Genomic DNA, 23350 nt, shown 5'->3' on the forward strand with positions numbered 1-23350 from the left:
CATTTTTGTTTTTTTCAGGATGTTTGTTGTCTGGGTCGAGGTGCATTATTATAGACACTGTGATGACATTGGACATTCCGTCATTCCTCCCTTCATGCGTACTAGGAAGAAAATGATAGCTTATCCCTCGATGCCCTTGAAGCAAGGTGTCTCTACATAGTATATCCATCACAATCAACGCCAGATCATTTATATTAAATGCCGTCTCCAGCTCTCTCTCTCTCTCTCTCTCCCCCTCTCGCTCTCTACCCCTCCCCTTCCTGCCACATTGTAATATGCCGTTATGAATGGAGGCTGAATTTAAACAGCAATAAACAGCAGCAGTCACATACAACTTGTCCTTCTAATTTACAGCCTGGAGCTGGTCACTGGACTAAGGAAAGAGGAACGTGGGGAGTCCAGATGCATAACCTGCACATTTCCACCTGATCCCCGTTGTGGAGGTACCCAACCCTTGCAGCCATGAACATGCATAAAAAGCCATTAATCAAGAGAGCGGTTTAAAAAGAATAATACAGCCATAAATTCACTTTCTGTTTTTGGATGACATTTTAGCATGATAAATTGTTTATGGATATGAATACACATTATCAGGTTAATGATGAATTAATAGAAAGAAAACTATAGAAAACAAAACTACACATCGTTTAAAAATAATAATCAATTAACTCATTAATCAATTTTGTTTAATATTCATATTAAAATATCATATGACACAAGCACCCACTACATACTATTTATTTCTGCCTGGTTTAAAATTCATCTGTCCCTAATTTGTTGTCACTGTGCTGCAGTTCATAATTTGATCCTATTTGTCATTCCTGTTTTAAATCATTTTAATGTGCTATAACCCCTTGTAAGAATGCATTACTAATGTGAGGAATGTGAGCAATAAGATAAGGTTGAAAAATTGAGAGAAAATCCCGTCTCAGACGAGGATCAAGCCTAAAAATGTCACCGGTGATGAATCAGCATTACGAAGCAGAGCAGGACTTTGGGTTCAAATCTTTGCAGAGTTGCTAAGCACATTTTGCATGTGAGCCAGCCAGCAGCTTAGTGATTACAGGCATGAGGTCACCTTATAAAATGAAACTGATTCACCTACCTTTCTATTTACACCAAAACCGCCAAATCTCTGCAAATGTCATTTTGGGTGCCAAATGGTGTTTTGGATCGCATTAGTTTCACTGTTGGACAGAGAGAAATGTTTCCTTCATCAGACACTGATGAGTGAGTTCCACGACATTGCCCTCCCATGTATATTTTGCATGTTTATACATAGGGGAGCCATCTCATGAATTGGAAATTTTCCATTCGGAGTCTTTCTATGACGAATAGCATTTTGCTTTCTGACTTACAAAGACGGATATGGCGCATACGGTGCCACCGCATAAATAGGCCCTGCCAGACGTGCGTCATCAATAAAACAGGTCGCATATTTTTTTTTCTGTTGCCATGTGATTGGTCGCTATTGGTTTTATCATGGGATTTGCTGCTTCAACTAGCAAATAGCAAGTGGTGCTTCTGACTGCTGTATAATTGATTGCAACCTGGGCCGTCATCGTCGTGAGCTGTGTGCAGCATAATGCAACAGCTTTGGCCTCTTTGACTCACCTATGGAAATTTCCATGGACGATAAACACAAGAATCGTGTCGGCTTATTAGGGCTCCATTCTGCTGCTAGTGTAAAGGTATTTCATGGAAGTGAGGCAACACTCATTCATATAAAGACAATCTGAATGTGGCCCGCACAAGAGTACATGCCAGTGAACACTGAAATGCTTGAATGAAGATAGATAGGATTTTCTGAAATGTAATTCGCTAGCAGCTACTGGACTCCCATCTTGCTTTTCATATATGATGTCACTTTGTCACCCAACCCGCTCGTGTGATGTGCCCTTGATTTCCTCCCCTCCCTCACACACAAAGGGAAATTACCATGGATTCTCAATATGAGCCAGACATTCCATGGTCGTGCCTTTGCAGAAGTCCAAATTCAAGGTCTCGGTCACTTTGGCCTCCTTCCCTAATTCACCTGATCAATATGTCATAGTGCACCTCCCAATCAAAGTGAAATACTCAGGACACGCCTCCTAATGATATATTTGCAGCCGTAAATGTTAAGATTAACGATAACAAATGACCGTGCTGGTCATATGTATGGCCAGGCGCTCTCCCAATGCATGAAATTTTCAGGCTAGCCGCTGCTTGTCTTCAGGTTCATTACCTCCGCATGGGAGGCATAGGTATTGTGGAGGGCTTGGGGCGGGGGGGGTTCAATCATACTACCCATCCATTCCCTATACATGTACACACACGCATCTCACAAACCATCTCCTGTTATAATGAAAACATAGGTTAGGCACACATTAATCAATGCAGACACCAAGTTGTATGAAATCAAAATGGGCCAAACATCCCGTGAGCATTGATTACTATTGTGACAGGCTAGTGAAATGAAATACAAACAATATATTGATTCAAATTTGGCTTACATAGGAAGAAAGAAATGATTTGTGGTGGTTTCTTTGTATATATAAAAAAAAGTAAACCAGAAAATAGTGTTTAGAAAGGTTACAGCTCCTAGAACATATTTTTAACTTGACTTGCCCTACAAAGCAAAAGTTGGGTGAATCATGGAGTCTCACATTTCCGAGCTGAGAACAGACGTTCAGACCAATAAATAATCACCAGCGGCGAGCCATGTGAGTCTGTTATCGCCGCTGCCTGCAGCCATGATGGGCGCACATGAGAGACTGTACCGGTTGCCCTTTACTGTGGTGCAAATTACATGCAGAAGTGGCATGTCAGACATGTGCGACTGTTGGCCTCTGAATACATATGCAGTAATCAACATTGTTTAAAACGCTCATTTGCATATGCATGCGCCATTAATTTCATGCAGATGAGGCGACGGCGACTGCACAAGTGTGACTCTCCTTGTAACCCGATAGTATGGCTGTCAGGAGAAGGTTACCACAGGAGGCAAAGTCATTAGTATATTAGTCCCTCCATATAGATTCAGTCCCTTTCCTGATGATAAATGAACAAGTTGAGCTGACCAACTTTCCAGTGATGTATGTCCTTTTTGTATGCTTTCCCATGCCAAATACAGCACACTGATTTACAAAGAGCCCATAGGGAATGAAAGATAAGACGCTATGCACATTTGTGGCGTAAAATGCATTCCCACATTACGGAAGAGCCCAGTTTATCCCTCAAACCATGATAATGTCACTTTTTTCAATTATCCATGCACCGCATGAGAAGCCCAGTTTATAAGTGGTCATTTATTTTCCTTTGCGGAATGAACATCACTAGTTGACGTGATTTGCATTAGAATGTGATTACGGTGTAGTGGACGTATCTCCTTGTAAGATATTCTGTTTCATCCCTGTAATAGCCTCAATCTAAAAAAAAAAAAATAAGAATATCTCGCTGTGCACTAAAAATCCACGGAGAAATTGAAATGCTCTATCAAGTGTGTTTTTAAAAAGCCAAAATATATACAGAGAAAGTGCCTCGTTATATCGGGCCAAATATTCTGCTCTGATTCTTAATGTTACGGCGATCATACTCTGTGTGAACTGTATTTGCATAATGCAACAGAGAAGTACCACTAGCACAAATACAACACATGATGCACTCTGGTTTCGGGTTGGAGGGAGGTGCTTCACACAGATGTGCGTTTGAGGAGTTAGATATCCCCCCCCATCACATCCCTTGCCACGTAAGCCCCCCTTAGTTGATGCTTCCGGAAAAGGGGCCGAGGAAGACTGGCGATGACAGCCATGCTCGGAGGAAGATGGTAACAAGATGTGATGCATAACACATGAGAGGATGGGGTGTCATTACAGGGGGATGAGCAGGCTTCATCAAGCACATCAAAAATGCATTTCAGATGACACCCCGCTTGTGATGCGCTCACTTACAGAGACAATAACAGTTATTATGCTGTGTTGTGTTTATTGGGAATATGGAGGCAGTTTGCGTACAGATGGGTTATTGGATTTTCATGTGTTGGAAGTTTTTGTGGTTGAGTTGTGAGTTGCAGTGCAACAACAAGTAGGCTATATTTAGAATGTATTTTTAACTTGCGTACTTGTTGGGTTTTATTTTTTATTGTATTTTTAGTTCTAAGTGTGCTGAAAAAAATACTTTTCATAAAAGAAAGACGGCATCTCTTAAGAAGGACCTATTTTGGTATTTCCTGTTCCCCATCCCTGGTATTCCCTTGCTGAACTTTTCGGGGCTACCCAGAAGTCTGCTGGGATGATGCTGGGAAATTAAAGAGAGAAGCACACACAAAAAAAAAAAAAATCTGCTGAGCTTTTAAAAGTTGTAGGGCAATAATGTTTTCCTCCACTTGCCTGTTAGCTAACAAAAATGCTTACATACAATGAGACAAAATACACAAGAGTGATCAATATTTTATGTAACGGCTCAGGCAGTTGGAGGTAGGGAGAAGATGAAAAACATATTGGATTCATTCATCTTTTTTTCCCCAGATTATCTAATTCAAGGTCAGTTTGATATACGTACACTTTTGCCTGCCTCTAATCCATCCATTAATTTTTTTGTCACGTTACAGTTTGCTATATAAAAATAATTATGGCAAAGTTTATTCATCCTTTTTTAATTTTCTAATTAACTCTTTCCTGGATGAAATATAAAACCATTTGAATCAGTGCTATCTGGTAGGTCAACCCACCCCCTTGAGTCACGAGTGTCACGATCCACCCTACTCACCATGTCACTGTCCACATTCTCCTTCCCTGCTCAATGTTCCATGACAACAAGGTGAGGCGGACAGCAGAGGTTAGGCAGAACAGCTGCTTCCTGGGTTGGAAATTCCAGCCATTGAGGGCCATCTGTCTATATGTTCACTGATGTATGTGGGAGCCATCTATCAGGCCGCGAGCCCCGCAGCTGCCGGGGCCGTCACAGCCCAGCCTGCCACCCGCCCGCCGCCTGCCTGACTGCCTGCCTGCCTTCTCCCAACCTCAAGCCCAATACAATGAGATCTCCTTCTTCACTTTGTGACACGCAGAATAGGCTGACTTGATTAAGTCCCGGGCTCTCATTATGTTAGGTAGGGGTGTAGAATTTCAATGATAATCCATAATGCATGACCGGGGGTTTTGTTGCCATGGTGACATAAATTCAAGGTTACCAGCACAGACGCATAATTGGGTGCGCATTGAGCGCTGAAGAGGTGCTGTTAAAATTCCCCTCATGAAAGTGGAGCATCAATCATGCTGTCGCAGATTGCAAAAGTACTCATAATCAGACGAAATGTCAGACAGAGAGAAAACGTCACAGTGGGACACCTCTTCCCACTTTTTGAAAAGTAACCCAAACAAATGTGAATAGGAAACATCTTAACCTAGTAATATAGTCATTTTCTGATGAAAAGCTTAGATTTTCTTTTTTGGAATAGAAGAAACTTCTACCACGACTAAAGTTGTGCTTCGACAGTTGGGGAAAATACGACTGTTACCAAATTACCCAATAACAATTATTTTTTTCCCTTAATGTTGTAATGTAAAATATTTAAAAAATATTATTTCTGCATTATAATACTTGTGTTTTGCTTACATTTTAACTGTGTGGTGACCACTTTTTGGTCAAGTTAAATAATTTTAGCTGGATTTAAAAATCACCTTCACCTCATCAACTGCTGCCTGTAATTGGGTTTGTGTTAAGCCCCCTCCTCCGTCACGGTTTCATCGGTCCCGGTTTTTAAATGGTTTTCGATACATCATTTGATGAAATAGACACCAATTATTATAGCACAACCACTGACTGGTCTGATTTCTCTGAGTGTGTGATCATCTTAATTTCATTGACTTAATTCTTTACTGCTTTAACGTTTGGCTCTGTGACCATGTTTCTTCTGCTTTGAAAAAAACATCAGTATTTGGACATAGTGTTTTTTATCAGATGGCAGCTACATTTTCTATTTTCTTTAATCCCCAGTCTCGTTTTTTCTGGCTTAATTTGTAATTAAATCGGTGTCAGTTCATTTGGCTCCTTATCTTGCTCCGCCAGGCAGAGTGATAGCCTCGGTTTGTAAAGTTCCCGCCCCAAATGATGGGAATCAATGCAGCCAAGAGCTCAGGACCTATGTGACAAGCAGAGATTCCAGCTGCAGGCTCATCAGTCCCATTTGAGCTACAGACAAAAGCTAAGAAATATTTGCATCTTATGCCCCCCCACTTTTGAAATGGGGAGCCCAGATGGGCAGGAATGATGTCATCCCCAAATAAATATCATATTATGAAAACAAGAAAAACTAAAATTTGTTCAATCGAATGTTCAACATCGAATAGAGTAGATGCCAGCTAGTCCGATAACAATCACACAATCCTGAAATCCCCCCGTCCATCAATGCAGCACCGACTACGGTTAATAACCATACATCAAATGAGATTCATAAACCATTAAGATGGTGCTTATTATCTCTCGGACGTGCTAGTTCAGGTATTCATAGCCCGTAGGTATGAACCTCCAGACCAATAATCCCTTCCATCTATGCAATATTTCCCTCCTTTTATCACATGAATTATGCTTTGTGTCATAATTTACCGGAACATTTCTCATCCCAAGATTCATACACTGTACTGAATTCATTTTCACTGCTTGCACACTTCACTGCTATCCCATTTTTCTGCAGTGTCGCAACTACAAGGTCAAACATCGCTTGTGGAATGGAATGTGGTTGGTTCATGGTGGTAATCAGGATTTTGCTGCTGGAATTCCAGAAACTATCTTTGGGACAGGTGCATTAAAAATGCATGCTGTTTACTTAAACGCAAATGACAGGCAAGGCTTTTGAAAAGAAAGTGAAGGTCTTCAGCAAGTGTCAAATCGTGAAGGGCCTTCTGACTAAAAGTTGCTCAGAGCAACAGGAGAAACTGTTTTGTTACAGAGTACAAAGGAAAATAGTTTATTAGGAGAAAGACTAAAAAAGAGGCCTTTTTTCTCAACCCCCACTTTTACCTTCCTACCAAATTTGCCACATATCATTTTGATGAGCACGCAAGATTCAACAGGATTCCTACAAAACATTTTCCTCCAGCTTTCATTTTAATGAGCGCCGTCATTCTTGCTCCAGTCACACACAGATGCTGGAGTTCTGTGGAGATCAACACAAGGCTTACCAAGCCAATTAAATGCTATCAGATGTTCACGCCCAACAAGCTCTTTAGCATATGTGCCACCTGTGCAGCACAGTTCTCCACCACGCTTACAGAACCAGTGTTGCGGAACCTCCAAAGTCGGGCACCCCTGTGGCATACAAATTCGTATATATTTAAAAATGTATACATCTTTTTTTTCTTTCCTCTTTGCTCATTTATATTGTGCACTTTTTAGAAACATCTGTGATGATTTAGGTCAGTCCAGACGTATTACAGACCAACTGGTGAATCGGTTTGTGCAGTAGCCAATGAATACGTGGTCACGTAGTACAAGAAGGCAGCTCGGTTAGCATCGTACTTCTTTTTTTCCACTTCATTGTCTTACCATTGACTTTACCATTAAGTTAGCACAGGTGAGTGATGGATTGTGGCACATTACGACTTATAGCATTCAGGTTACGCAGCCACCGTTGTACGTAAATCGAACACTAGTTTTCTGCTTGAATTAAGTGAGTGTGTTTTGGCCTAATTTACTTGTTTGCCTCTAAAATAGTCTTAGCACTGACTGCAATCAGTGACTTGCTCTCTTGTCTTTTATGAATTTGTTAGCCTTTGGGATTTGGGGATCCCACTTCTCTGCATGCCCATCTATGAGAGTGAGGGAGAGAGGAAGAAGCCTCCTCGCTGTCCCCCACATGAACCCCTGATACTGTCCAATATGTTATATTCAGCCATTTTACTTGTCAAATGGTTGATGTGTAGCTCCTATGGAGAACAAACATGAGCAATGAGTAATGCTTTGCTGTGACCTGACCTCTACTTGTATTTATGTGCAAGTACATGTTTTGTTTGAATATAAGCAATGTGTAACCAGAGTGACACTGCCTCGGCAGAGTCCCGGCTACCCACCGGGAAAGAAAAATAAATCAATACAAGTGCGATTGGAGAATTAGAAGTAAAGTAGGAAGTTGAGAGAGGGGAGGAAAGTGGGAGGGAACGTGAGGAATATATTGGTCAAGCACGCAAGCGTGTCAACAAAGCGGTGTAAAGACTTGTCACTCTTGGTCAGCGCGCTTACTGCTCGGCGACTGGCGAGGAATGCGTCGGGTCATTCAGCTCTTTAGAATAGGCAATGCTCCTTTGGCCCTTCCTCCCTGTGCTCCACCATTGTATCTGCAAGAACATTGTTCACCAGGTTCTTTTGTGCCTTTGGAGGTCCATTCTCAAGACATGCACCAAGACCCCCTGTGCAGTTCGACCCTTGTCGGTCTTCAAACAGCTGTCCAGGATCAAGCCGGAGACACCCAAAGCCTCGCTCCAATTGGAGCCAATGCATTACAGATGTTTATCCGACTGAGCTCGACTGCAGACTAGATGATAATGCATACTTCTATCTTTTAGCACTCGGGTCTTGGACCAAGTTGACCTTCGCTAAAGATTTCTTCATTCGTCTATTTCCAATGTGATTGAATTGAGCCTAGCTTAGTGGGCCATAATAAGCTCTTCCCAATGCTCCACCGAGCAGATCTCCAATCCGCAAACGCTGACCTCTCCCCATTGTAATGTTTACAAGGTCAAGGTTGAGGGAGGTCACCGTTTCTGGCTTAGTTAAATTGCCGTGCCCTTTTTTTTTGTAATGGATTACCAACTTGGTGATGGGTTCATGCTCGGTGTCACTTTTATCAAGGGCAAGAGAATAATATGAGGACAAGCAAAGGATTTAAGGCTAAATGCAGACAATTCGAGCATCGCAACAGATATCGAACACATACCGCGCAATCGTGGTGGGATTTGCATAACCTGGTCGGAGGAAGATAGCGTAGGAAAAAGCTCTCTTGGAGCTGACCGTCTGAAGGATCATTTGAGTGATTTATGCAGGAAATTGTATTTGCGAAGCAAGGGAGATAATTTAATAAAGAAAGGCCTGGCCAAGTCCTTAAGAACAGAGGGGGGGGGGGGGATTCTTTGCTGAAAAATGATACGGCCGCCCGTCTGAGGGGAGTGCAGATAGTGAAGGCCAATATTTACTGTGGATCTGTGCTCCTTCTATTTCCTGTCTTAGTCTTTAACATTATCTCGTCTTGTTTCCTGAAATGTATTATACACATACATATAAATGTTTAATATATGCAAATGTAACCCTCTTTCATTTCCTTTTATGCAAATGTTGTTTCATTATTATTTGCTGGAAAAAGGACGAGAATATCAGCGGATCGCCGCACGGCTTTAACTATAGCAGTGAATAATCACACAATTACAGCGGCAAAGAGAGCTGATAACGTCATGTTCATCACATGCACAGCAATAGTCCTTGACATGTTATTAGGTACTTTGTTGAAAGGAGAGATTTTTAAAACAGCAGGCAGCAGTAACAAGACAGCAGTCATGGACGATGAGGTGAAAAGTCCTCGGGATCATATAAGGATGTGTTTTGGTGACAAAGTATTTTTGTTAGGGCTTTAAGTAATGGCGACAGGTGGATATAGTTTTGTTGTGGCTTCTGGTAGCTAATGGAAAAACTTTCTGTCTCTATACATTATAAATAAGAATTGTTCAAAACAACTTAAGTGAATTTCAATTTTTTTCCCATGGCACCCGATGATCTCTAACAGGAATCAGTGGTACACTTTTGCTTTATTCTGTTATTGATTGTTCCTTGCATTGTATCCTTTCAAATGTTTACCCAAGAATCATAAAAACATTTAAATGATTTGATATTTTGCTCAAATTCAGCCCATGTGTTCACATGACTGTCAATCAAGCAATTTTTTCTTCCTTTTTGCAAGAGGCCAAAATGATTGAACATGTCGGAACATGCCGTGGCTTCCACAAGCAGATCATTCTTTTTACATCCAAAGTCAAACTGCAATGATGTAACCCATCATGGAAAAGCAATGCAACAGTAAGACTGCAGGATGTGTGTGTCTAACTATTTGACTTGGCTTTTTAAGAGAATGGGGCGGTACGTGACAGCAAATTTGCGAGCGTGTGGTGAAATGTCAAGCTCTTTCAAGCCCACTGGCCAGCGTGGTGCACACAGACGAGTATTATAGAAGTGGGGCAATTGCAGCAAGCCCCTGTGATGGCCCATAGAGTGCTCCCTATATGCACGCAGAGTCATTGGGCAGATGTGACCTCGTCGGCACACAGAGGCTCTTTGTGTCCATGGGATTTAGAGTCCCCTGGGCCTCCTGACTCTAAACATTAACAGACTTGCTGCAGGAGGAAAGAGAGAGACCCTTACTCGGCTGACATGCAACATTAAACGGGGGCCAAGTCACACGGCGTACTTATACAATATTGTGAAGCCTCTTAAATGTACACGCAAAGGCACATTTAAGGAGTCCAGCAATGAAGTAGTTGGTGAGAATGTAGCTGAGATTGAAGAAAGGACATATCTACTCACAGTTCCAAGTTCTTACTAACAGTTTTGGCTGTCAACACTCGAGCATTCCTCAGTTGTCACAGCTTTGCATGACCTCAGCAAAAAGTTTGCATATGCGCCGATTGTTTCCGAAGATCACAAAATGTTTGTTTCACTGAGTGCAGCAAATACTCAGCTGCAATCTTACCAGAAACATCTAGACTTGGATCTCATATGAAGTCCAATCCAGTTGAATACACAATGCTAAAATGTGGGTCAGGGGACCCGGCCATCAGCTGGCAGGAAAAAAAAAAAAATCAGTACATGCATCTAGCCAAATGATTAACCAGCTGGCAAGAATAAAAACAAGCAATAACCTACAGTCCAGTTGACCCTTGACATGGTTCTAACGCTTACCCACTGGTCAGCACTCGAGCTGCATCTAGAGGAGTGGCACTCCAGGGACAAAGCAGAGGGGAACCTTTTAGGGGGCCCACAATGACAGCGGAGGTTGGATGAGGTCAGTAAGGTTTGATACCATCCTATTGAGGCTTTAATTGCTCATGGAGAGCTTATAGGGGCCCTCTGTGCATCCACTGTGAAAGGAGTGAACCAGTCGGGGTAATTTATAACCGGCCGGGGTGAGATTACAGGAGCACGATGCCCTTAAAAGCGCGGTATGCGTAGCGTGGCCCCTCTCTTCGGCTCAAGTGGTTCAATAGATGGCAATTGAGCTACTTGGGAGGTGGACCCACGTTCTCATCCAGCTTCTCGCCATGTAACGCTTGCTCGCTCGCTTCGAGATCACCTCGCGGAAGGATATCAATCTTAATGAAGCTGCCAGGCCAGTGTCGTATCAACTTTAGACTACAGGCCTTGATAAGCATACCAATTCGGTTTAACAATAGCTCGGGTAATAACCGGGACAATAAGGTCTCACAAAGGATGGAGTGTGGGGACATCTGAATTTTATGGCTTCTGTCCGTGTTGTTGTGCTTGTGCGTAAATTGTGTTTGAATGTGTGTGTGTCTGTGGTGGAGAAGTAAAAGAGAACATCGAGCTATACAAGTCATGGATGGCAGAACATCCAAATCCTGATATCTGCTTCAGCCAGATCACATACATAATGCATACTTAAAAAGTAATTGAATGTCTGTAGGGTTAACCGGTCACAAAGAGAGCGTCAAACTAAGGTGGAACCTTTAAGAGCCAAAACAATCCGCCTATCATTCAGAGATTTTTTTTTTTCTCCCCCAAAACAAAGCAATACATTGGCCAAGCAATAGCTCATAACTTGAAAAACTCGTAAATTGAGGTACCGTATTTTCCACACTATAAGGTGCACCTAAAAGCCTCCAATTTTCTCAAAATCCGACAATGCGCCTTATAATCAGGTGCGCCTTATATATGGACCAATATTGAGCCACTACAGCAGGCGTGTCCAAAGTCCGGCCCGCGGGCCAAATGTATATATATCTTATATATGGACACAGTTTTAAAATGGGCCATTCATTGAAGGTGCACCTTATAATCCGGTGCGCCTTATATATGGACAAAGTTTTAAAATGGGCCATTCACTGAAGGTGCGCCTTATATTCCGGTGTGCCTTATAGTGCGGAAAATACGATACACGTAAGACAAGGTACCACCGTATGTTGGTTTACAGTCTGGCGTTATCTCAGCAACCAGTTCGTCTAGAACGGAGGTTCTTATTGGCTGCTTGTGATTTGGAGGGCATTAGAGGACAATGTGTGACTTTGTGTTTATATTGTAGGCTTCCGTCACATGAGCGCCGGTGCTCTTTAATTTATTACGGTGGCTTTATTGGGGCTTTATCGCTCACATTAGCAACATTACTCGCCACTTTCATCTGCAATGTTTTTCTAGGATTAAATATTGAGGAGGAGGAGACGGTAACCACAAACTTATTTGAGAGGAAAGGAGGGAGGAGGGGATTTCCATGGCGACTTCCTTGCAAGGGCAGGCAGACATGTGGTTGGATGTTTGATGTCAGCTTGGAGGAATTTGTTTGCACAAATGGCTTATATGTCATTGAGGCCTTTTATTACCTTTCTAATTGTCGACATGGAATTTGGGCTGAGATCACATTTTCTGTATTTGAAACAGCTTTGGTACTCAAGCCGAATTTGAAATCACTCTTGATTCAGGGCTTTACGACACCAAGAAATGTGATGATCCACTTGATTCATTCATCGGATAAAAGCTGACAGACGCCACCGAGCAGACTCGCTCGTCACACTCGGCTTTTTGAATGGCGGGCCTTTAATCTCGCTTTTGCAGTTCAAAAGAGCTAATTAAAACGACACACCAGTGCGCTTACATCACAGACCTGGATGTACCCAAGCCATTATAATCGTGACTCCTCTTGCCCCTTATCTGTTTTGACACTGATACAGACATAATAAACACACCCACACATTGCAGGTAGAAACAATTCACACTTGTATATATGATCAATGAGAGGATGATTGGTGGAGAGGCTGCACATAGTCTATGGTGAGGCTCAGCTGGACATATGAGATATTTATAGATCCAACCACTCCGCGGATTGATTGTCTGGTGGGTTGTTTCGTATCGATCCCGGGGTTGAGGAAACTGCAAACACGCCACAGGTCAGACCGACATCCACACACACCTTGGGAATCTGGAGGCTGGAAATATTTCATGGACAGGGTGGTGGGAGGCAGCAATACACAAGAGCCCAGACGCTTGAACCTCCCTGAGGTCATACAATTCGGAATTAATTCAGGAAAAATACGACAACTCTGAGTGAGATTGCGGTGAACCACTCAAAATCCCGATGTGTGCATATTTTTTAGCGTTTTGCTATTTTGGATATTCTCAAATATGAAACAGCATTATCAACGAATGTTCATGACTTACCCTCATTATAAATCTGTAACTTACAATTTTTATACTTTGTCCAATTAGTTTGAGCTGGAGACTAGAGACCGGTAGAAGTTTAGCATGAATCCATCGTGTTATTTGATCAATCTAACATTCCTATCAATAGGGCTGTGCTGTACACTAAGTCCGGTCTTGAATCAATGTACTGGATTTCACTAAAAGCCGGCGACCAGCCTATATTTTAGAACGACCTAATTTGTTGCCTAAACAGGCTGCGGTAGAGTGCCTCAAGTCAATACCTCTGCACACCTTTGTCAATTTGCTCTTGTGTTTTTGCAGCATTACTGACTGCTTTTAGAACCCAACAACCTGAAGTCCCTTTTTTTTTACAGTTGAAATGTGCATTTTAATGTCAAGAGGGTCTTTGGTGTGCATGAAATTCTTTGTCACCGCACTGAACAGCCAGGACAGACGTGTGAACCATTCCTTGAATGAAAAGCTCCATTTCCAATTCTAAAATTGTCATCACACATTTCCTCTTTGCCATCACTGGTACCTTCATCACTTATGGAGGTAATCTTTCAGATGCCTACTGAGCTGTCAAATCATGCATAAAAGCGTTTCTGAGCTCAAAAACCTATGAATTTTAGAACTCACCAGCCATTCAACTTTCAAGGTGCTTTAACTATTAATCGATAACCTTTTCTAAATTACAAATCATGGCAATGCATATCTCTAATTTTAATTTGGTGGTAGAGATTTTTTAAAGCGTATCAGTGATAGCTGGCTGAGCGGAAAGTAGGGTTCTATTCCTCCCTGTTTTGACACGGGAGTAGGATGATCCAAATAATAATGGCCTATCCGTCTACACCGAGCAGCTAGGCCGAGCTACTCAGCAATTACGAGGAGGTGGAGAAGGAGAGCGTAGGGAGAGAGGCCTGTGTGCCCCCGCTGCTATAATTTAGGGCGCTGTTATCCATGCCATCAGTTCAGATTGTAATTCAAGAAGCAACAGTGTGGAGGGCCTGCTCCTTTTTTATGCATGGCCATTATTGGGGGCTGGGCTGGGGAGGGGTGAGATACAGTAGTGGCTTTTAGCACACGAGAGGCCAGACATAGATTGGCTGTCCAAGTGTTTTACAATTGAATGTGCTAAAGCGCTGCCACCAGCCACACAGGAAGCCAAGCATGCGGGCCCTGATTCAGGATTTTTTCTCACTCGCCACCCCTCCAACCCCTTCCACCCCTCCTGCTGTCCTCTACTGCAGGCCTCAGTCATGGCCGGTGAGGACCGGGGCTGTTATCCCCCTCGGTAATTACCACCATTAAAGCTAATCCTGCTCCAATTCAAGCTGCTTTTGTTTTCAGCTTTATCTGCTCAGTTATGGAGACTTTCTCTTTTCAGAGCAGGACACAAAAGACACAGTTTTCAGAGTTGGTAATTATCTGTTATACCCCCGCCCCCTCCTTTACTCAAGCCGTGGTGGACAGGTGTATATGTGTCGTCTATCCATCTTCTTTGACCTTTGTATGCTCTTCATATCACTAAACTCCTTTTCACTCGTTTCCATTCTGGCCAACGAGAAAGATTAGCGTCACATTGGGTGCTGGATGAGAGATTAACAAGATGGAGCATGAATTTATCAATCTCTGTGACAATACTGCCGCACATGTAATTATTCCGGCACTTATTAGCATGATGGTAATGCGGCCGGCTAATTTTTCGCAGTAATTGCTGCACTATTTTTACGATGCCTTAACTGCTATTAATCACATTGATGATTCGGTAAATGTAGCGCAAAGATTTCTATTCATTTCCATTTCCTCTGACCTATCGCTCAGCAAATCAGCCTCTTATCACACAAATAAAAAGATCATTGTTACATAAAAGAGCCAGCTCCTTCCGTGCACGACATGCTTTAATGGATTTTTTTTTTTTCCTCAAACATAATTTTCTCCAAATCAACTCAATGTCATCATTTTCAATTAGCACCCTCTATGCAGCTGTTGAAATCAGACTTTTTTTGGATAATAGTATTCAGCACATCATCGCATTTCGTACACAAACAGAATAACATAATTACAGCGAATCAATCAATCATGACATGTACGACAAAAGGAAAGAACTCAGATGTATCAACCGACACTACCTTTTTACAAAACACTCATTGGATTATTTGAAATTCAAATATTAAATCTTGACAACTTGTTAATAGTGAATTTAATTCATTGTAATTTAATTCAATTTGTTGTGGGTAAACACCGCACGATAATGGTTATCCAACCAGATAAAAAACATTTTTACCATCAATATTGAAATAATGGCTGCTTGTGCCTTATTTAAATAAATAAATAAATAAATAAATAAATAAATAAATAAATAAATAAATAAATAAATAAAATTAAATCACAACCATGAACACAATTGGTGTGACCGTCACCAGGAATCCACACGGCTTTTTTGCCGGCATGATATCACGTTGCCGGAGTCACCCACTCACAGCTCAACTTGGCTCCAGATGGTGCTTCACTTCCTGGTCCCTAACCTGCTGTGCTGGAACTGCCTCTGATTGGCGAGTCCACCTGCTCCTCTTTCCTCCGCCAGCCAAATGATTGACAAGCACCTTCCCCAAACAGAGGCCCCGATGCTGCCGGCGTTCTGTCGCTGAGTGACAGCCCCCATGGTGAGCGCCTCCTTGCTGACCATTCCGGGCATGACATCATTAGTTTCTCTCTATCAAACAGCTGGTTGGGATTCCTGGTGCTCACTAAATCAGATGCCTGACTCCTCACTGAACGTAAATAACATCAATTAGGTGTCCCGCAAAAAATGCTGTCAGTGGCAGGATGCGTTGCCTGTGTGCCAATGAGGTAAATCAAAGCTCATGTTTATTGATTTAAACCAGCAGTAAGATATACAGTCATTGAGAGTTTAATTTTATTCCCAGGCTACCACTACACCAACCAAACTTGGCAATATTAAAACACACCATAACACCATGCTGTGATTTCATTTTTAGAACAGTTCTGAGATTTTATGGAGACTCAATGGAAGGATGTCATCCAAATGATTGTTATAAAATGATTTTCCTACAACTATTATACATTGTTGCGTTAAAGTTATATAGTCATTAATGCTGTTGAAATATTTACCAAAGTTTTGATATTGTTGACCAGTCTTTAAAATAAATAAATAAATAAATAAATAAATAAATAAATAAATAAATAAATAAATAAATGTACCTGTCATGGTATGACATATTTTTGTCCATTTTTTTATTATAAATTTAATAAACACAAACACAAGTACGGGTAGCTAATGGCAACGTTTCCTCCAGCACCTGCGGGGATCTTTGGGCAATATGCTGCCACAGCATCTTCAGCATTGGAGCTAGTCGTCTTTCAGGCCACAGGCAGTGTTTGCCCTAAGGAGCGAGTTTATTTATTTTGCTTTTCAGTTTGTCTTTCCAGCTTTGCCCCAGTACTCAGTCATAGAACCCATCGTGTTGTTTTCAATATTTAAATACCATCAATCCAAACTTTTTTATATTTTCACTCCCTTTCCATCTGGCCTTAATATTCCTTTCTCCAGTTTGTTTCTTCAAGGGAGGCCATATAAATAATAAATCTAGCATTTTTGTGAGCCGTCAATTAGCAGGACCTCACACCCACCTTAAAAATGACAAATTATTTCAATTTACGGCAGCAGCCTTGAGCACTGGAGTGTGTTTGATGCTGTTCCAGTTTCTCTAATTATTTGAAACCACAATGACACGAAGCGACTTTGTTTAATGCTGTTGTCACCTCATTGCAGGCAATTTGTGACCACAAGGCATTTGGATTGTTATGCTGCCGTTGTATATATTTTTCTCAACTGTGAGGAAAAGTGTGTTTCTTATTCTGTGGAGATTAGCCATCTGGCTGTGGGATGGAGGGATCTCTCTGCTTGTTAGTGACTCGCTTTCACAGTTTCTCCCTCCACCGGGCTCAAAGCGTACTGAGTGACACCGCTGCCCACTCACACTGACAAAAATACTCCACTAACTGGATGGCATATGTGAGCCATTCACCGCAGGCCTTGTGCATGTGTGTGCGTGCATGTGCAAAAAGTAAAACGAAAGATGACAAAAAGTGGGGTTTTTTTTTGGGTCCTTTTCCATCGTCTATGGGAGACGGGGAATTAAAAGAGAAATCGTACAGATATCTTTCCTCGATAAACTGGATTCTCACGTCAAAGTCCGGGACATCTCTCCCTCTGAGGGTTTATGAATATTTGTCCAAACTTGGCGAGAACGTGAGCACATGTGGGAAAAGGTATGTTGAAATATGTCGGACAAATTGGACTTTGTTAGCCGTTGCCTGCAAAGCTCTGCAGATGGTCTAATTGAAGTTGACACGGCTTTAGGTCTGCGGCTTCCTCTTTGGCTCACCCTCTATTTATCTTCTTGCTCATGTTAGAGTCATTAGTCATATTGCTCTCATTGTCTTGCGATTCTGCCAAAAAACATGAATCACATTTTAATAAAGCTTTCATTGTCAGATGACGCCTTATCGGAGTCAAAATAAACTTCTTCTCACAAAGTGGGAAGAGAAGTGTGAAATATCCACAAATACTCATGCAAAGGAACGTAAGTGGAGCACATATCGCTGGGATATTGTTTTTTTTTTTATTTCCTAAAATAACTTTACAATGGACAAAACATTCTAATTTACATGTCAAGATCTAGAGATATTCCACACATGTGCTCAATCTGATCCCAACCAATATAAAAGATATGTGTTGATAGTTTTTATTCATTTTAGAGCTTTACAATTTCAAACACCTTCTAAACTCTTTTTGGTGGGTCGTCTATGTCACCATTTCACACCGTCATTTTTCGGACTGCAGAATTTCGCATTGTCAGAAGCTACTACCAACAGTAGCAAATCAAAACAAACCCTTGAATCAGCGATTTTAGACAGATCAGCACTGAAACAATAATAACAATAATAATTACAACAATAATAAAGTATTGGAAATAAACACCTTTCAACAGGGGGCGCCATTCTGCAAAGCCAAACTACTACTAAAGTGAGAAAATACTCAAAGGGGGCAGCTGGTTCATTCAAACACACGCGCACGCACACACGCACATACACACACACCCTGTTCAAAGCTAAAAACAAGAAACCTCTTTGACATTTACGCAGGGCTGCTGCTTCTTTTCAGATGCACTGTGGGGTATGACAATACCCGCTGCAGGAGAGGCATTGAAAAGACTTGTGGGGAGACAGGAAGCCTCCACTAGCACATTGCACCTGGTCCTACCTACACCGGCCGCACAAAAACAACCACTTGATTGAGTGAATACTGCGGGACAACAGAGCCAATAAAAGAAATAGAGTGGTGAAACAATGCCAAATGATGTCACCTGGCAGTCAAGCAGACTCCCGGCTCTGCTCGGCCGCCGCTGACCGTTACGAGTCACTTACTCCCTACTTTGTTTGTGCTCCAATTTCCAACTCTCGCCGTAGCCTACAAATGGCTGGCCGAGGCAATTTTTCAAAACACACTTCACAGATACTACGGGTACCATGAAAGTCCCCCGGAGGAACATTTGCATGGAGGAGTGTTTATACTTCTCATTGATAGTCCATTTACTCCAGCAAACATCAAAGCGCAGAGTATCAGCTTTGTTGAACGCCATTTACGCTGGCACGCCACGTTTGATGAAACAGACCGAAAGTGGCTCACTCTCAATGCCTCTCCTGCACTCTGAGGAAGCTGCAGAACTGATATGGGCTGCATAAAAATATAATCAAATGAATACAAAATAAGTTAATTTTGACATCTTTGGCTGATTACGGCTCCCATTTGCTAATATGAAAATGCTCGAAAGGCCCTTGCTCATGTTCAAGGAACCAATTTCACATAGTGGAACTGCATCGTTGGATTCTTGAAATATAAATGATGGAACATATCATTTTTTGGAGAGAAGTCTGAATATGTTTTTGAGTCTTCTTGTAATAGACTCGCTTTGGAAATTTTGTGTTGATGGATGCAACTGTTGCTGCACCATCGATCTGTTATCGAGAGTCGTCACATTTTCAGGTCTGTGCATGGACAAAAGGCAAATGTCGCCAAGGCGAGGCACGAATGGAAGGTGTGAAATAAAAAGACATATACGTACGTATATATAGAATCAACACCATAAAGCATAGATCAAAAACAGAAACCAATCACAGGGTTTATCTAGACAACAAGACAATACCAAACATGATCTAAGACTGCTAAATCAATCGCATTCCAATGACCGAACCCTGTGGGACACCACAGGAAGCTCACTAAAACAGAATTTGTGGAGCAAAGTGATCCACTTCATGGTACCAGCCTGTGGCCCTGTGGTTGGGAACCACTAGACTAAAACACAGCGACCAAAGTCTGTGTACTCAGGTTGACTGATTCCATGAGTATCGCATAGCCAGCTTAGTTTGCTTCCTGTGTTGCCTCTCCATTTGGTTTCCATTTAACTCACTTCAAAGCCAATAAAAGATGAGTCAATTACAACAAACTGGGAACTTCATATTAGGGAAATAGGCCAATTATATTAAAGCTAGCATGCTAGGGGTTAAATAAAAAAAGGACGATGACGTTGTATAGTAGCAGGGTAAAAAAGCGGCTGATTTGGGGTTTTCAATCTCCCAGTTAATCTTCAAACAGCAAGCTGGCAGTGTGCTGGTCACTGATAAAAGCTGTTGTGGTCTGTCATCGCACAGCCTTCAATGCTCCTGTCAGGACGTCATTTGGAATCTTGGAAAATGCTAAGGGCAGGTGGAGAAAGGCCACGGAAATAAGGTGTGTGTGTGTGCTCACTTCTGCCTTAGTTTAATTCCCTGCAAACCTGCCAGTCTGTATATAAATGCTTTGGCTTTCACATGTCGGCGGGATGACCCCTGTCCAAGACTTGCCTCCCACCCCTCCCTCCCTCCTCCTCAACACACACACACATTATTTTGTCTCCCAGCATGCACAAACACACACTCACACAGCCTCACACATGCACGTACATGTCGTAAAGTCAAACGCTGATCGTGTGATCATGGGTAATTGTGTGAGGCGAGGCTATAAAGTCCACCCAAAAAGTGTGTGTTAGTGTTTTATTGGAAGGTGTGCTTTTACGTCTGGGGACGGCGGTGCTGAAAGGCGAGACGGGGAGGTATCAAAGAGCTGACTTTGTTGTTTAAGGACAACCCCTCACCCGAACTCCCTTACTGCCACCCCGAGGTGGACCGCTGGTGAAAGACAGTGTTTACTGCCTGCTGACTGACAATGTAAAAGCGCTCCAGCTGAGGAGCTAATTGAATACGGCAGAAAAAGTCACCCGTCCTTGTGTCCGTAGATGACTTCATCATTCATTCTGACACAAGATTATTTGAGATTCATACAGAAGTTTCGGATAACTTCATTCATTCAGCAAACATTATTCCAGACGTGAATTGGTGAAATAAATCTGCTCTTTGACTTCTCTCTGCGGGATCTCCAGATACTTGTAAATTGTGCAAAACTGCTTGTTTGAAGATCGGTTTTCCAGCCATAGAGACAATCTGAAAACTATATTATTGTTGATGAGAAACAAACTGAATAATTTTTGTACTGTATATATTTTTTTTATTTATTTATTCATTTATTTTATATATATAGTATTTTACTGTGTTCTATTTTGACACCTGGAAACTATTTTAAATTGTGAAAAAATGGCTCAATGATATGTCTCATTAAAAAAAAAAAAAAAAAAGTGTGGCGAACACCTGTTTGTCATAAGTAATATAACAGAAAGAGTCCAGTTCCAGAGCAGTAACCTGCATAGCAACAACCACTTCCAGGTTTTTGCAACCAATAACAAGCGGTGGCACATCGAGACATGCTGGCATAGCCGAGTGAGTCAGTCGATCTTTCTTTAGGCCCGGAGGTGAACGGGGTCAGTCGCCGCTCACTTCACAGAACCGAGACAAGCAGCACATCTGCTCTGAGGCTGATGCTTGGAATGATAATACCTCCTTCTCCTCTTTCTCCTCTCACTCTCATTTGCTCCGTTCCCTCTCCCCCTTTTTTCTTCCCCGTCAATCCGTCTCCCTCCTTCTATCTGGTACTCCCATCATCCGCCGCCGCCGCTGTATGGGGCATCGACATTGTGTGGGAGGTGATTATTTGTGATCTGCCGACTCAGACTTGACCTTTTTCGTGTTATCCCCGCGACTGAAACCGACATGCGTGGACTCGCCTCCACCCATGTTTCCAATCCGGTCCATGCTCTCGCTTTGACGATCAGTACAGATCTCATAGACCGCATGCCTGAAGTAATTAGCCAGCCACACTTGTAATCCGTGTGGTTTCGAGGCTGTGCAATTTTGGGGGGAATACGGTTTTTAATTACAAGTGTGGCTGTTTTAAAGGCTCCATGAAATAAAGAAGTGAACTTAAATTATAGATGTCGCATTGGAAAGCCAATTGGTTTCCTATAAAACAGTCTCTAATATATTTGTACCGTATATACTTTTAATCATTCACATATTCGGCAAATGAATTGCACGGCGCTCTCCATTTTGTAACATTCTTTGGCTAACAAGTCCAAGTTGTTAGCAATTTACTCTGTTTTTCGTATGGAGCTGCAAAAGCGTACCTCTCTCCTGCCACTTCCTCTGAGCTTTGCTGTCACAGCAGTCGCTGTCAGTTTGAGGGCTGCCTACCCCCAAATATAATGGGGTTTTCTCCACTGCTTCCCTTGGGAGTGAATGGCGGGGAAGAATTCACCATGGCTCATTTGGAACATCGAAGGGTAGCTCCTTCGTCACTCCAGGCGGGTTTGTAGCTTTCCCGAAAGGAGGTGTTAAGACCGGCGGTAATACCGGCATGGAAAGTAAACACTTAAGGTTTGAATATTGCCTGCGTATATTTCATTACTGACAGATGATCAAATGTTAAAATAGCAAATAAACAGCATGATTAAAATACTCAAGTGAGTTTCTCAACAATAATGAAAATAAAATATGGTAGATCTTATGCTGGTCTCATCTGGTGTGATTTTCATTCTTGTCCTACTTTCACAAATGTTTTGGACACCTCGCATAGACACACTCCCAAACCACAGGCCTGTGTCTACGCTATGAGAGCTTCTTGTTGCTAGACAGCTGCATGCCTTGGCCTCCTCACAGCGGTAGACTGAGCTCCGAGGAGCTTGACAAAGAAGCTTAAAGTCCTCCCTAAGTCTGCAGCCCCTGGGTTGTCTGCATACCCCGAGCCCAGCTTTGGTAAAAGGCCTGAATGCAAGTTAAGCAGCTATGGTTACACCGCGGCAGACCCCCGCCGCCGCACTCACTTGTATTACCATTTTTTCCCCGAGCTGCTTCAGTCTTATAGCCCGGCAACAGGTTCCTCCGGTGCTCTCCTCTTATTTCATAACACCATGAAAGAGTTGACAGCCATGCTGCTGCTGCTGCTGCCACTGCTGCTGCTCTTAGGGGACGAGGTGCAAGGTTAACCCCCTTTGGGAATGTGTGGGTGTGCAGGAGCATGTACATCTCACACACATACGGTCATGTTCTTTGACATGAATCTGCTTCGTCCCGTGTCGTGTTTTCTGAGGGACAAGACAGGTCATTAATTAATTGTATATATTATTATTCTCACCAACTTTAAATGTCACTTCTGAAAGTCTTTTGCTACCCATAGTTGAACCTCGGGACAGATTATTTATATTTCCTAAGGGAAATCCGGCAGACCAACATCCAGGAATGTATTGAGTTCAACCTTAATATAAACAATTTGCACCAACTGGTAATACACACACACACACACATGGAATGAACTAGCACATGTCTTCAGAAAGTCAAAGTAGCAAGAAACTTCTGTGTCTGATTCCGCAAATGAGGAATGCACAGTATCTGAATGTGTGTGTGTGTGTATAAATCGTCTATATTGCACCAATTTTTGTACCTG

At 42.2% G+C, this 23350-nt stretch overlaps 1 long non-coding RNA gene across 4 annotated transcripts in view; it reads left to right on the forward strand.

Annotated features, from left to right (window-relative positions):
• LOC125981307 (uncharacterized) overlaps window positions 1-23350 on the forward strand; it is a 199236-nt gene that overhangs the window by 66707 nt on the left and 109179 nt on the right. For all 4 annotated transcript variants that reach the window (XR_011088118.1, XR_007485890.1, XR_011088117.1 and 1 more), the window contains one exon: window positions 355-443. This is a non-coding gene — a long non-coding RNA (uncharacterized lncRNA). The remainder of the gene's footprint in view (window positions 1-354; window positions 444-23350) is intronic.

The sequence above is a fragment of the Syngnathus scovelli genome, chromosome 14 (genome assembly GCF_024217435.2).
Source record: "Syngnathus scovelli strain Florida chromosome 14, RoL_Ssco_1.2, whole genome shotgun sequence".
NCBI classification, from domain to species: Eukaryota; Metazoa; Chordata; class Actinopteri; order Syngnathiformes; family Syngnathidae; genus Syngnathus; species Syngnathus scovelli.